The sequence below is a fragment of the Zingiber officinale genome, chromosome 11A (genome assembly GCF_018446385.1).
Source record: "Zingiber officinale cultivar Zhangliang chromosome 11A, Zo_v1.1, whole genome shotgun sequence".
Lineage (NCBI taxonomy): Eukaryota > Viridiplantae > Streptophyta > Magnoliopsida > Zingiberales > Zingiberaceae > Zingiber > Zingiber officinale.
In genome coordinates, this window is record NC_056006.1 from 90,944,936 (window position 1) to 90,962,039 (window position 17,104).

The following is a 17,104-nucleotide window of genomic DNA, read 5'->3' on the forward strand; positions in this document are numbered from 1 at the left end:
AAATTCGAACATTTGTAAGAGGAGGGTTTTACCCATTAATTATCTTGTCAATAAATCTTTATGACAAATAAAATTACCTCAAACACCATGAATTTTGTATGCCACGATAGTGTGGAGGTATACAAAACCAAACATTTGTAAGAGGAGTTTTTCCCATTAATTTTATTTTTATTGTCATCCTGACAAATAAAATTACCTCATACACCGTGAATTTTGTATGCCATGATAGTGTGGACGTATAAAAAACTCGTCATTTGTAAGAGGGGGGTTTAATTTTATTATCTTGTCAACTTATATTTTTGACAAATTAATAGTTGGTTTTCCTTTGGTCACACAAATAATAGCAATGACTCCGATGGGGAGGATACTATTAGACGTGTCTAGGTGTATACCATTACTTGACACTAAGTCTATTAATAAGATTGTGCCCCTTCTGATGGGGAAGATCACACGCTCTTAATTAATTTCCTATAGTCATCCTAAATGGAAGTTTAATCTAGTGATCCGCAAACAAACTCATCATATATGGAGGAAGGCACTCAGAGCCAACGCGCATGTTTGTTTGCATCACTTACAAACCAGTAATGGAGACCATGGAATTTATTAAAATAAATCCCTCTCCAACTTAGTTATTTAAAGTGAGGAATTTTAAACTATCCTAACATACATCACATGCATACATACACATCACAGTAAATAAAAGCAATAAATATGGAAATTATTTTTCCAACTATTATGGCATTTTCCATCACTGTCCTCCGTGTGCTCCAACCCTAGCTGCTGCCATCTTTAGCCACCGCCATTGGGTCGAGATGTTGCATCCATCTTGCTTCTTATTCCGCTGCGCCTCTGGTGCTTCAAAAGTACCACGCTTCGCAAGCATCCGATCGGCGACAAAAATAGAATTTTACATGTGTCGATCCTATATTCCACGAGGGAATATACATGAAATCTAGATCAAAAATAAAATTCTAAAATCCTAGGCCTAATACAGCTCCTGCTGTATTAGTTACATACAATCATGCACACACACAATAATGCCCTTGACATGTTCAAGGGTCCAATCACACACAACATCTATAAGCCATAATAGTTGGAGCTTACAACCAAAAAGTTATCACATCCTACTATTATACTGCCTAAATTATGTATGACATGTGCATAACCTATTTGAATTATAAACACACAAAGGCAAACCCTAGCTCTGATACCAATTGTTGGTTAGTCCTAGGAAAATCGTACCGGCTCTACTGTACAAAAATTTTGTACAAGTGTCGAACATTTCCTTAAATAACCTATTGTGTTCTTTAGAAGTTAAATTAGGAATCGCAGACGGAACTTAACATCATTGATTCCAAATTTAACTTATCTGTTCTTAATGGTTTAGATTTGAATCGCAAGCGGAACTTAACACTATTGATTCAAATCCACCTATGTTATTAATCCCATTAAATATTAATTTTCAAAATTGGCTTCCAAGACTGCATGGCGAGGCACATAGCCTTCTTGGATATGGGAGCAACCATCACCGCCTAGACAAAGCCTTTTAAGGAAAGCTAATATTTAATTTCCTTAAATAACTCTAGGTTAACCAAAAAGAACAATCAAATCACAAATTTGAAAAAGAAGAAAACACAAACTCGAAAAACTAATTCGAAAAACTAGATCTAATGCCTCTTGTGTTTGAAATTCTTACAAAAAGAAATAACTATCATGATGCGGAAAATAATTGCTAATTATACCTTCTCTTTGTATGCTAATGACCTTGAGATCTTCTATCGTATTCCTCGTCTCGCCTTGGACGTCGTGTGGGTGACGATCCTCCAAAATGAACACCACCCAAAGAGCTTTGTTCTTCCTCCTCTAAAATCTGGCCACCACCACCAATTTAGGAACCAAAGAGAGCAAGGGAAAGGGAAGGGGAGAGATCCGGCCATTATGAGAGAGCACAAGCAAGAGGCTAGAATTAGATGCCTTCTTCTTCTTCTTCTTCTTCTTCTTCTTCTTCTTCTCCTCCTTCTTGTATCCGGCCACTTAAAGGAACCACAAGCAATATGTGGCCGGCCCTAGCATGATAAAGAGCTAGGGGTCGACCCTAAGGAGGAGACTAGAGAAAAGAGAGAAAAAGAATTCATTAATCAATGAAGTCTCTCCTCCCCTTCTTTTATAATACTTGCCCAAGGCAAATAAGGAAAAACTTTTTACAAAAATTAAAATCTTCCTCATGTTTTTCCTTTTTCCTTTTTATTTTTCCTTTTTATTTTTCCTTTTCTTTCCTCTTGATTGAATCAATCACCAATCATAGATTAGATTGGATGATGATTTAATCCTATTGGTCGGCCCCTTGCATGGGCACCAAGCAAGGGTGGTCGGCCCCTATAAGGAAATATATTTTTTTTATATAAAATTTTACAAGAAGAAATCCTCTTATAAAATTTTACAAGCTCTTTTTCAATTTCCTAAAGTAGGAGTTAAAAAAGGAAAGTTTTAAAAATTAAAACCATGTTTTAAAATTTAAAACTTCTCTTATAAAATTTCCTTTTTTAACATGGTGATAGAAAATTTAAATTTTAAAACTTCTCTTCTTTTTTATTAAATCATGAGGATGGTTAAAAAAGGAAAGTTTTAAAACTTTTAAACTTTCTTTTAAAACATGTGGCCTAATTCAAATAAGAAAAGTTTTTAAATTTAAAATCTCTCTTTTAAAACTTGTAGTTTTCTACAAAGAGAATATTTTAAAAATTCAAAAACACCCCTCCTTGTTTGTATTATTGTGGCTGGCCCTTCCTATGCTTGGACACCAAGCATAGGGTCGGCCCTCTTGAGAGGAGATGTGGTCGGCCATTGCTTGGTCACCAAGCAATGGACCGGCCCCCTTCTTGGACACCAAGATGGGTCTTTCTTTGGATGGACTTGAGGGTTTAATGAGGCTACGACAAGGGACCTAGAGGAGAAATTGGTTTTGGCCTTTTGATGAGCTTGAGTATCCCGCATTCGTCTCGAGCACACAACTTAAGTTCATCGATAATAACTCATTCCACTAGAGAGTTATTATTGCACTACCGCACCAACCCCAAATTACATTATGGGCTCCTTCTTATCATGAGTGTGTTAGTCTCCCTATGTTTAAGATAACGAATGTCCACTAATTAAGTAAGTTACTGACAACTCACTTAATTAATATCTAGCTTCAAGAGTAGTACCACTCAACTTCATTGTCATGTCGGACTAAGTCCACCTGCAGAGTTTAACATGACAATCCTTATAAGCTCCTCTTGGGGACATTCTCAACCTAGATAACTAGGACACAAATTCCTTCTATACTCAACAACACACACTATAAGTAATATCATTTCCCAACTTATCGGGCTTATTGACTTATCGAGTTAAATCTCACCCATTGATAAGTCAAAGAAATAAATACTAAATATATGTATTTGTTATTATATTAGGATTAAGAGCACACACTTCCATAATAACTAAGGTCTAGTTCTTTTATAAAGTCAGTATAAAAAGAACTTACCTAAAATGGTCCTACTCAATACACTTGGAGTGTATTATTGTAATTTATTAGTTAAGATAAACTAATACTTAATTACACTACGACTACTTCAACGGTTTGTTCCTTTCCATCTTAGTCGCAAGCAACTGTTTATAATTTATAAAGAACCGACAACATGATCTTCTGTGTGTGACACCACACACCATGTCATCTACTATATAAATAAATTGAACAAATTACATTTAACAAATAAATGTAGATATTTGACCATTGTGATTCTTTATTTCTAAATAAATGTTTATACAAAAGTTAGGCTTTTAGTATACACTCTAACATGAGTCCGCCTGCCGAACCATTTTCTTTTGTCCCTTTCTGGCCATTTGCCATTTTCGACTTGTATTTATGTCAATTGTTTGTAGCGCGCAAGTGTGTTTTTGTGCTCATTCGATCGGTAATGGCTTATCTATATTCTTAGCCGATCAATCTGTCAAAGTTATCGCTCGACCATTTAATAGCGTAGATGGGTTTTAAGGTCACCGTTGATGTCGACAGGGGTTTAAGGTTGCCGCTCGACCGTTGATGATGACAGGGGTTTAAGGTTGCTGCTCGACCATCGATGAATATAGGGGTTTAAGGTTGCTGCTCGACCATCGATGAATATAGGAGTTTAAGGTCGTCGCTCGATCGTCTATGGAGACAGGGGTTTAAGGTCGCCGCTCGACCGTCGGTGGAGACAGGGGTTTAATGTCGCCACTCGACCGTCGGTGGAGACAGGGGTTTAAGGTCGCTGCTTGACCGTCGATGAAAACAGGGGTTTGAGGACACCGCTCGATCGTCGGTGAAGATAGGGGTTTAAGGTCATCGCTCGACTGTCGGTGAAGACAGGGGTTTAAGGTCGTCGCTCGACCTTCGGTGAAGATAGGAGTTTAAGGTCACCGCTCGACCATCGATGAAGATAGGGGCTTAAGGTCACCGCTCGATCGTCGGTGAAGACAGGAGTTTAAGGTCACCATTCAACCGTCGGTGAAGACAGGATTTTAAGGTTATCGCTTGACCATCGGTGAAGACAGGGGTTTAAGGTCGCCGCTCGACCATTGAAATACGTAGATAAGAGTTTATAGTCACTGCTCAACTTTTAACTTAGACGACCAGCTCAAGAGTCTGGAGTACTTCATTTTTATTCATATCCTTCCTGCATCCAAAAGGCATACATGCGCTTATACAGATATATATCTGCTCATGCACTTCACTACGGCTCCTTACGTGGTCCCCGAGTTGTTGAGCGTGCGGCTTCATCGGTTTGGAATCACCACCGGCTGACCCTCCGACGATCATGCTATTTCTCCCCTAGCAACGTTGCTCCTGTTCTCATCTTGAGCCGAAGTTCTACCCTGTTCGCAAAGTCTCGGTCGGGGCCTCGATTCCTTGGCAGTCGATGGTGTGGCTCAGTCATCCTTCCTTCCTCCTTCCTTCGCCCTGCAGATCGTCTTCAATGTCGTCGGTCGGAATGTGGTAATCGGCGGTGGTACTCACGCGATCTACTTGCCGCTAAATCATAGCAGTCCCGGGTACTGTATGTTGGCAACTAGTGGAAGGAGTAATACATCGGCCTACCTCTTGGACGAGCGGCCTCCACATGCTGTACGACCTGTGTCCTGGCCTCCTGGTGTGGCAGAGCTCCTAATCGCGGTCCCTTGGAAGGTTGATGATAGCTCGGCTGACGTCGTTCAACTTTGTTTGTTTGCTCGGTGGGTGTCTCCTTCTTTCTTGCCACCTGAGTTTCTTCCACATTGATATATTCGTTGACCTTCTTTTGTAGGTGGCTGAAGTCCCTTGGTGGTTTCCGAATGAGCGACCAGAAGAACTCTCCCTTAGTGAGCCCTTGTGTGAAGGCATTCACCAGCACATCCGAGGAGATGGCCGAGATGTCCATTGCCACCTGATTAAAGCGCTGGATATAAGCCTTCAATGCCTCCCTGGGCCCTTGCTTGAGCGAGAACAAGTTTATGCTCATCTTCTGGTAGCGACGACTGCTGGCAAAGTGATGTAGGAAGGTCACTCGAAAGTCCTTGAAACTATGGATTGAGCCGCTCGACAATCGTTTGAACCATCCTTGCGTCGATCCAGCCAACGTAGTGAGGAAGACTCGACACTTCACCCAATTAGTGTATTGGTGAAGTGTGGCCGCGTTATCAAACTTGGCCAAATGGTCATCGGGGTCTGTCGTTCCATTATATTCCTCGATCATCAGCGGGTTGTAATATTTCGGCAGAGGCTCGTCCAGAATCCCCTACGAGAACTATTGATTGACCCGTTCGGGCGATTCTCTTTTCCTTGGCACTTTCCCCTTACGTGCATTCTGAATGGTGTTGGGAATTTCGGGCCGTAAAAATCACTTTTTCGCGTTGCAGAAACCTCGATTCCCATGCCACCGAATCCGTGCGAAGTAAAATAATTTCGTAAAATTTCGAGTACGAGTTTCTAACCCCTAGATCTACACTAGATTTACATGTTAAGAAATTTACCCTCGATGTGATGCCCTTCGCAATCCCGCTCGTCCAACGGTTCGCCGGATCTTGAGATCGTCAAGTGTACGATCCTCTAGAAGTATCCACACGAACAAACTAAGTGGAGAAGACCAAACAAAGGTGTGCTAGCACCTTAGATGGTTCGGCCAAGGAGGAGGAGAGGGAGAGCAAGAAGAGAGGAAGAAGGAGGAATGATTGCCTTGAATAAAAAATCAACTCCATTCCACACCATAAGTGGTGGGCCACTATTGGAGTTGTAACCTCCATTCTCATTTAATGTGGCCATTAAAGAGGAGATTTGTAACCTCCATGAGGTGGCACACACATGTGCTAAACATGATGATGTGGCATATCATCATTAGGCCACTTAATGCCAACTCACAAATGAGGTGGCATGTAGTCAAGTCAAACTTGACTTTTCTTCTTCCTCTCAAGTCAAGTCAAACTTGACATTATAACTCCCATGGTTGATTAAATCCAACCATTTGATTCAAGCCAATTTAATATAATGGATCTAATTCATTTAATTAAATTGATTCAATGAGTCATAATCTAAATTAGACTCATTGAACACATGAATCAAATTGAGTCCAACTCAATTAGTTCAATTAGGATTACTCTTAATCCAATTTGATTCATCACATGAATCTAATCCTCTTGGTTCATCATATGAACCTAATCTCCATCTAATTGTCCTTTGTGTGTGACCCTATAGGTTCTTGTAACGTTGGCAATGCTTCTAAACCCATTTAGAAGCATAAGTAATGAGCGGTATCTAGCAACACATCATTACTACCCAAGTTACAAGAATGTTGAGATCCAACATCACCTTGTGACTACTAATTGTGACTCCTCACAAAATATGACAAGTGTCCTTCTATCCTTGACATCTAGATTGATCAATGTGAGGCATAGATCGTGTCATCCTCTAATCAATCTAAATCTTGAACTCCAAGTAGACTCACTCAATCAAATGAGCTCAACATCTCATATTGACTCATTTGGGCATGGCCATGCACTTAGTGGTCTCACTCTATCAAGAATATTGATGTCACTCCCGTCATATAGGAGGGATAGATCCCATCTACATCACTCACATCCCTCCGCATAATTTGTTATATACCCAGTAATCGCCTTTATAGTCCACCTAGTTACGGGTGACGTTTGACGAAACCAAAGTACATAACTCCTTATGTAGGGAACCATGGTGACTTCAGGTCCAAGGACTAGTAGTCATACTAATAGCCACATGAGAAAGTATATGACACTCATATAACGATCCATGATACTTTCTCATGGCGGGTCATTCAGTATACATTCTCCAATGTATACCCATGTGTCAACTTGATATCTCTATATCCATGACTTGTGAGAGCAAGCCATTGAGTTGACCTACATGCTAGCTAGTCTATTGCATTAACATTGTCCCTGAATGTTAATACTCGACTAGGAATGATTAAGAGTAGTGTTCTCTATATCATCTCACTATCGATTCAACCAATCGATTGATATAGGTAAGAACCTTCTACTCAAGGACGCTATTATACTTAGTTTATTTGGCACCAATACAAGTAAGCATAATAACCAAAACCAAATGTCTTCATATATAAGAATATGATACAATGAGTCCATACAACAATCATCAAATGATTATCTCTAGGGCTCTAACTAACAATCTCCCACTAGCACTAGTGTCAATCAGTGTAGGCTCTAAGGCCTAATGACCTAGTGTGACTATTATGCTTTCTCTGTACCAAAGCCTTGGTCAAGGGATCTGCGATGTTAGCCTCTGTGGGTACTCTGCAAATCTTCACATCTCCTCTATCAATGATCTCTTGAATGATATGGAAGCGCTGTAGTATGTGTTTGGTAAGCTGGTGTGAGAGAGGTTCCTTAGCCTATGCTATAGCTCTATTGTTGTCACAATAGAGTTCAATAGGGTCAGCGATACTAGGAACCACCCCAAGTTCAGTGATGAACTTGCGGATCCAAACTGCCTCCTTTGCTGCCTCTGATGCAGCAATGTACTCGGCCTCTGTTGTAGAATTAGCGACTGTGTCCTGCTTCGAACTCTTCCAGCTCACAGCACCACCATTTATGCAAAACACGAACCCTGACTGCGATCAATAATCATCCTGGTCGATCTGAAAGCTAGCATCACTGTAACCCTTTACAGCTAGCTCGTCATCGCCTCCATATATCAAGAAATATTCTTTAGTCCTTCTTAAGTACTTAAGAATATTCTTGACCACTATCCAGTGACTTTCACTTGGATCTGACTGGTATCTGCTCGTCATGCTCAAAGCATACGAGACATCAGGACGAGTACATAGCATGGCGTACATGATAGATCCTATGGCTGAGGCATAAGGGATTTGATCCATGCGGTCTCTCTCCTCTCTAGAAGAGGGACCTTGAGTCTTCGAAAGACTCACGCCATGTGACATCGGCAGAAATCCCTTTTTGGAGTTCTGCATGGCAAACCGAAGGAGTACCTTGTCAATATATGTACTCTGACTTAGGCCAAGCATCCTTTTAGATCTATCTCTATAGATTTGTATGCCTAGAATGCGGGATGCTTCACCTAAGTCCTTCATTGAGAAACAAATCCCTAGCCAAGTCTTGACAGACTGTAGCAAAGGGATGTCTTTCCCAATGAGTAGTATGTCATCCACATACAATATGAGGAAGACAACTATGTCCCCTACAACCTTCTTGTAGACACAAGGTTCATTTTCATTCTTGATGAAACCAAACTGTTTGATTGCATCATCGAATTGAAGATTCCAACTCCGAGAAGCTTGCTTTAGTCCATAAATGGACCTATGCAGCTTGCATACTTTGCTAGTATGCTGTGGATCTACAAAATCCTCAGGTTGTGTCATGTACACATCCTCGAGCAGGTTTCCATTCAGAAACACGGTTTTGACATCCGTCTGCCATATCTCATAGTCATGGTATGCTGCAATAGCAAGCATGATCCGAATGGACTTAAACATCGCTACTGGAGAAAAGGTTTCATCGTAGTCAATACCATGAATCTGCTTGAAACCTTTAGCTACCCCCCTTATAGATAAGTCCATCCATGTCAGTCTTTCTCTTAAAGATCCACTTACACCCAATGAGTTTTACCCCTTTAGGTGGATCAACCAAAGTCCATACTTGGTTGGTGTACATGGATTCCATTTCGGATCTCATGGCCTCTAGCCATTTCTGGGAATCTGGTCTCATCACAGCTTCCTGATAGGTGGTAGGCTCATCCTCTATGAGTACAACGTCATCATGGTCAGACAAGAGAAATGAGTATCTCTCAGGCTGACGACGTACACTATCAGACCTGCGAAGAGGTATGTTTACTTGAACTGGTTGTTGTTCCTCAACTCCTTGTGGAACAACATCATCCACAACACTTTGTGGTTCCAGTTCAACTTCCATCGAGGCTTTAGTGCTATTGTTCACATCTTGAACTTCTTTAAGATCGAACATACTCCCACTAGTCTTTCTAGAAACAAAGTCCCTTTCTAGAAAGACCTCAGTCTTTGCCACAACTACCTTGTGCTGACTGGGAATGTAGAAGTAATATCCCTTAGTTTCCTTGGGATATCCGATGAAATAGCACTTGTCGAATTTGGGTCCTAATTTGTCTGAGACTTGACGTCGTACGTAAGCCTCACAACCCCAAATCCTCATGAAAGACACCTGGGCATCTCTCCCAGTCCATATCCTATATCGTGTCTTTATCACGGCCTTGGATGGAACTCGGTTGAGTATAAAAGCTGCCGTGTCTAGAGCATAGCCCCAAAGAAATATAGGAAGATCTGTGTGACTCATCATAGACCGTACCATATCTAATAGGGTACGGTTCCTCCTTTTAAATACACCATTCCACTATGGTGTTCCAGGAGGAGTGAGTTGGGATAGAATCCTACACTCAGCTAGATAGTCACGAAACTCATGGCTAAGGTATTCTCCACCTCGATCTGATCGAAGTATCTTAATACTCTTGCCAAGCTGGTTCTATACTTCATTCTTGAATTCTTTAAACTTTTCAAAAGATTCAGACTTATGTGTCATCAAGTACACATAACCATATCTACTGAAGTCATCAGTCAATGTGATGAAGTACCTATAACCGCCTCTAGCAGTGACATTGAAAGGGCCACATACATCACTATGTATAAGTCCTAACAAATCAGTAACTCTTTCGCTGTGCCCACTAAAGGGAGTCTTGGTCATCTTGCCTAGTAGGCATGACTCGCACGTCTCATAAGATTCAAAATCAAATGAGTCCAGCAAACAATCCTTATGGAGCTGGGATAAGCGCTTATTATTTATATGACCTAAGCGACAGTGCCAGAGATAGGTTTGGTTCATGTCATTTGACTTGAACCTCTTGGTATTTATGTTATAGATAGGACTTTCAAGGTCTAAAATGTAGAGTCTGTTCATCAGAGGTGCACTACAATAGAACATATCTTTTAAATAAACAGAACAACATTTGTCCTTTATTATAAAAGAGAAATCTTTCTTGTCCAAACAAGAAACTGAAATTATGTTCTTAATTAAAGCAGGCACATAACAACATTCATCTAATTCTAATACAAGACCAGAGGACAGAGATAGATGATAAGTTCCTACAGCAACAGCAGCAACCCATGCTCCATTGCCTACTCGTAGGTCCACCTCGCCCTTCGTCAATGCTCTGCTATTTCTCAGCACCTGCACATTAGTACAAATGTGAGAAGAACATCCGGTATCTAATACCCATGATGAAGAAATAGATAGATTGACTTCTATAACATATATACCTGAAGTGGAAGTCTCACTTCGCTTCTTCTTAAGATCTTCCAGGTACACCTTGCAGTTCCTCTTCCAATGCCCAGTCTGACCGCAGTGGAAGCAGGTAGCATCCTTGGCGACCCCTCCTTTAGGCTTCAGTGCCTTGCCTTTGCCCTTGGCTTGGGACTTTCCCTTGCCTTTGGGCTTGCCCTTGCCCTTATGTTTCTGAACCATCAGAACAAAGTTGGGCTTAACCTTCTTAAGATTGAGCTCAGTAGTTCTTAACATGCTAAGCAGCTCGGGCAGTGGCTTATCAATTTCGTTCATGTTATAATTTAGAACGAATTGACTATAGATATCTGGCAAGAACTGTAAGATCAGGTCAGTGGTCAGCTCTTGGCCAAGTGGGAACCCCAACCTCTGTAGGTTCTCTATGTACCCAATCATCTTGAGTACATATGGACCTACAGGAGCCCCGTCTGACATCTTGCACTAAAATAGTGCCTTAGAGATCTCGAATCTCTCATGCCTCACTTGTCCTTGATACAGTTGACGAAGATGTTCAACCATATCGTAAGCACCCATCAACTCGTGTTGCTTCTGAAGCTCAGAGTTCATGGTCGCGAGCATTAGACATGACACATCTAATGCGTCATCTTGATGCTTCTTGTAAGCATCTTGGTCAGCTCGCGTGGTAGTGGCAGGAGGAGCCTCCGGAATGGGCTGCTCCAGAACGTATAGTTTACGTTCTTGGGTGAGAACTATTCTCAGATTCCTGTACCAGTCCAGGAAATTTTCTCCGTTGAGCTTGTCCTTATCAAGGACAAAACGCAGAGAGAAGGTGTTCGTGTTCGACATGGTAATCTACAACAGAAAAATACAGAAAATAAATATTATATTCTTTTAAACATTTAATTAGGCCTTTAACTAAATGATGCTCCCACTGAATTTTATAATTCAAGTGGGACAAGATCCACATCATACTACACCTTGAGTTAGCTTTGGCTAAATCGCCCAATACTTAGTATGATTGGTAGGTAACAATTTACCAATTACATCTCTATGCAACTCTTGTTTATAGGATCAAGATCCGTATTTATATTAAAACTCGAGTTAGCCTTGGCTAATACGCCCAAGAGTTAATATAAATGTGATTTTGACCTATCTACCAGCCATTGGAAAATGCCTATAGTTAAACTCGATCCAATTGAGTTAACTAGTTACTCAATCTAATTGAGTTGTACTCACCTATGCGTTAATAGGCGGGACCAAGATTGTCCCTCCGTACCCTACCAAGATAATATGTGTTGCTCTGCTTTGGCATATTCAACAACACATGTGATCGAGGTAGTGATAGGTATCATGGCATGGTAGGCATTTGAGTTGATGCGATTGAGATCTAATCTAATCGATAGGGTGCATCTTGTACACGATTTAGATCTAATCTAATCGTTAAGGCGCTAATTAATTACTATACTAGCATGCATCACATATAAACACACAAGTAATTAATTAAATTATTTGTGATTAGTCATGGCCTTACTACGATCTTCTCAAGCCAATGAGAAGATCGGATGGTCAACCTAGGGTCAACAGCTTCTCAAGCTCCTCTCTTTGACCACCTTGTGTTGCTCGCGCCCTCCTCGTAACTCCGTCTCGAGTGGACCTTCCACCGCTCTAATTTTGTACATTACAATTTTGAAACTCGAGTTACATTCGAGTCTAAACTAATTTACAACAAGAATAAAAGAGAGGCACGACGCGCAGGTCGCGTATACAGCACACACAACACAAATGACGGCGCGCATACCGTAATATGAATTACAACACATTTTTTTTAAATCCAATTTGGGTCTTTTGGGCCATGACTATCACAAAATAATACATAATTCTAAATTATATATTTTCTATAATTTTCTGTAATTTTTACTACAATGTTTACAATTTTTATGAGTAAAATTCCCGGCGGTTCCGTTTAGCGGATTTTCGGGCGCAATCGCGGAACGAAGTCCCTTGCGGGGTAAGGGGCAGCACCCCTACCTGCGATATAACCATCGCGAGTGTTCCTTAGTGATCCTACAGCACCTTAGCCCGCTGTCCCAAAAAGATTTGGGACGAAACCTTGCCGTTTCGGAAAAAGCTTCTCGGTAGCCGAAGCCTACAAGTGTCTAAATACTTGTTCTTCGCTTCTACGAGAAAATTACCCATAAAAACTATAAAAATAGAAAATTCACAGAATATTACAGAACTGAGATTTTTCATAAAAATACAAATTAAACTCGTACAAGACTTCACACGTGGCTCTGATACCACTGTTGGGAATTTCGGGCCGCAAAAACTGCTTTTTCGCATTGCGGAAACCCTGATTCCCATGCCACCGGATCCGTGCAAAGTAAAATAATTTCGTAAAATTTTGAGTATGAGTTTCTAACCCCTAGATCTACACTAGATTTACATGTTAATAGATTTACCCTCGATGCGATGCCCTTCACAATCCCGCTCGTCCAACTGTTCGCCGGATCTCGAGATCGTCAAGTGTATGATCCTCTAGAAGTATCCACACGAACAAACTAAGTGGAGAAGACCAAACAAAGGTGTGCTAGCACCTTAGATGGTTTGGCCAAGGAGGAGGGGAGGGAGATTAAGAAGAGAGGAAGAAGGAGGAATGAATGCCTTGAATAAAAAATCAACTCCATTCCACACCATAAGTGGTCGGCCACTATTGGAGTTGTAACCTCCATTCTCATTTAATGTGGCCATTAAAGAGGAGATTTGTAACCTTCATGAGGTGGCACACACATGTGCTAAACATGATGATGTGGCATATCATCATTAGGCCACTTAATGCCAACTCACAAATGAGGTGGCATATAGTCAAGTCAAACTTGACTTTTCTTCTTCCTCTCAAGTCAAGTCAAACTTGATATTATAACTCCCATGGTTGATCAAATCCAACCATTTGATTCAAGCCAATTTAATATAATGGATCTAATTCATTTAATTAAATTGATTCAATGAGTCATAATCTAAATTAGACTCATTGAACACATGAATTAAATTGAGTCCAACTCAATTAGTTCAATTAGGATTACTCTTAATCCAATTTGATTCATCACATGAATCTAATCCTCTTGGTTCATCATATGAACCTAATCTCCATCTAATTATCCTTTGTGTGTGACCCTATAAATCTTGTAACGTTGGCAATACTTCTAAACCCATTTAGAAACATAAGTAATGAGCGGTATCTAGCAACATATCATTACTACCCAAGTTACAAGAATGTTGAGATCCAACATCACCTTGTGACTACTAATTGTGACTCCTCACAAAATATGGCAAGTGTCCTTCTATCCTTGACATCTAGATTGATCAATGTGAGGCATAGACCGTGTCATCCTCTAATCAATCTAAATCTTGAACTCCAAGTAGACTCACTCAATCAAATGAGCTCAACATCTCATATTGACTCATTTGGGCATGGTCATGCACTTAGTGGTCTCACTCTATCAAGAATATCGATGTCACTCCCGTCATATAGGAGGGATAGATCTCATCTACATCACTCACATCCCTCCACATAATTTGTTACATACCTAGTAATCACCTTTATAGTCCACCCAGTTACGGATGACGTTTGACGAAACCAAAGTACATAACTCCTTATGTAGGGAACCATGGTGACTTTAGGTCCAAGAACTAGTAGTCATACTAATAGCCACATGAGAAAGTATATGACACTCATATAACGATCCATGATACTTTCTCATGACGGGTCATTCAGTATACATTCTCCAATGCATACCCATGTGTTAACTTGATATCTCTATATCCATGACTTGTGAGATCAAGTCATCGAGTTGACCTACATGCTAGTCTTATTGCATTAACATTGTCCCTGAATGTTAATACTAGACTAGGAATGATTAAGAGTAGTGTTCCCTATATCATCTCACTATCGATTCAACCAATCGATTGATATAGGTAAGAACCTTCTACTCAAGGACGCTATTATACTTAGTTTATTTGGCACCAATACAAGTAAACATAATAACCAAAACCAAATGCATTTATATATAAGAATATGATACAATGAGTCCATACAACAATCATCAAATGATTGGCTCTAAGGCTCTAACTAACAATTGGGCCCCTCATCCGAGGAAGATCCCCGACATATATCCGCTCGGACCTTCTCTTCTGATGGAGCCCAGATCGGTGCTTGATGGAGGAATGGGTTTGGCACATTAGGGGCCTCACCATATGTGTCAATCGGCCTTTTGTTTGGTTCCAGAGCAGAAAATTGCTCTGCTCGGTCCCCCCGATCATCCTAATGACCTGCCACGGATGCTGCAGGCTTGTGTACCTGGTGCTCAGATAATGCATGTTGCTGCTACAATATCATTGTTGCTCGGGCTTATATCAACATATCAAATTCTTCTTGCATCAATGCCACCGTCGTGAATCATCCAGCGTCTTCCATCTTCTTGTTCGGATACAGGTGACATTCCCACAGACGGCGCCAAAATGATCCTGTCCGAAACCTTGAAGCTGGAAAGTCGGGAATGGGACGGCTCTGCTGGCGAGAAGAAGACCTCGCTCCTCTCGATCCTCTGCAAAGCAAAACCAAAACCAGGGAAGGGGTCCCTAGCGTTGGCCCTCCGATGCTCAAGTCAGAAACAGGCAGGAAGAGAAAAATAGAGCAGAATAGATAATGAAAATCTTGCCAAGATATGAGACTTCCCTGTCTTTTATACCTTTCTCTGTGACCTTCCATCTTCTTCTATTTAATGACATTAATTACTTGCAGAAGGCAACTTTGTTTTAGCTGCTTAGCATTCAATGATGGAGTGTTTCCTTTTGCCTTGGCTTCATTAATGATGGAGTGTTCTATTAATTTTCTCTTCCTCTTATTTTGCTCTAGGTCATACGCCGCACAGAACGGATGTCTTGGTCGGCCCCGCCCGAGCCGACCAGACACACTTAGGGCGATCGACCAGTGTACATCCGAGCGGTAAATATATACCCGAGCGGCCAATATATATCAGATCGGCTAATGCAGCCACCCCTGCTTGGGCTAGGACGAGCCTTGCAACTCTGGCATTGACCGTCTTAACTTTGACCTACACCGTGGCAATTAACTCATGCAAGGTTGGCTGATGTGTGTAGATTGTATACACTTGTTTAGCATGTTTTGACACACATTCACATATTTTGTGCATGCTTTATCTATGCATTTTCGTACTTCCAACTTTGCTTTTAGCATATTTATTCTTTTTGTTCGGAGATCTACTTTTGTGCATTTTATGTACATAGGAGTTATATTTGGAGAAGAATTTATGATCGAGGCCAAATCTGCAAGCTAACAAAAGGAGGAAGACACCATCTTGGAGTGCCACACGACCATGTCTGGGAGAGTGACCTAGGTCGTGTGGTGATGCTCACCCATGCAGCATTGGCAGAGTAGGGCAATGTCCAGGCTATGTGATGATGCTCACCCGTGTAGCTTCTGCAGAAAAGGAAAAGGCCACGGTCGTGTGTGCATCACACGGTTGTGCCAATTTTTGAAGCCAAGAGAGTCATGGTCATGTATATCTACACGGTCGTGCAAACTTTCTAGAGCCAAAGCAGTACACAGTCGTGTAGATCTACACGGCTGTGCAACTTTCCCAGAAGCCAAACAAACCCTAGTCGTGTCTCAGACACGACCGTGCATGATTTCCAGAGCTGGAGGCAACACAGGTCATGTAGATCTACACGGTCGTGCAAGGATGGCAGTGGCAGAACATGTCACAGTCGTGTGCATCACACGACCATGTGAGATGGGCAGTGAAGAGAATGACCTAGGTCGTGTGAGCCTTACACGGTCGGGTCTCGGGGTCGTGTGGCGCCTAAAAGCCCTGATCTATATAAGGGGTTCTTTTATCATTTGAAAGGGGAGTTCTCCCTTTTGGGGGAAAACAAGATTTGGGCGATTCCCCACCTTCTTAAAGGGATTTTTTCAGCGATCTAAGGGCATATCTTCAACGAATCGACTCCAAGATCAAGGATTGGATCCGAAGACCTTTCTTTATCATAGATAAGCTTTTCTTCCCTTTCTCTTCTTGGATTTTGGGATCAAGATGCTTGTGATCTTCTTGTCTTTGGGTTTCTTTTCTTGTTCTATGGATTAGATCTCCTTGTTATAGGATGGAGGGAGTATTTGTAATATGATTTGATGTAAACTCTTGTGGATTTGCCAATTTCCTATTTCTATGATTTTGTCTTGTTTATATCTATTTGATCTTGTGTAGAT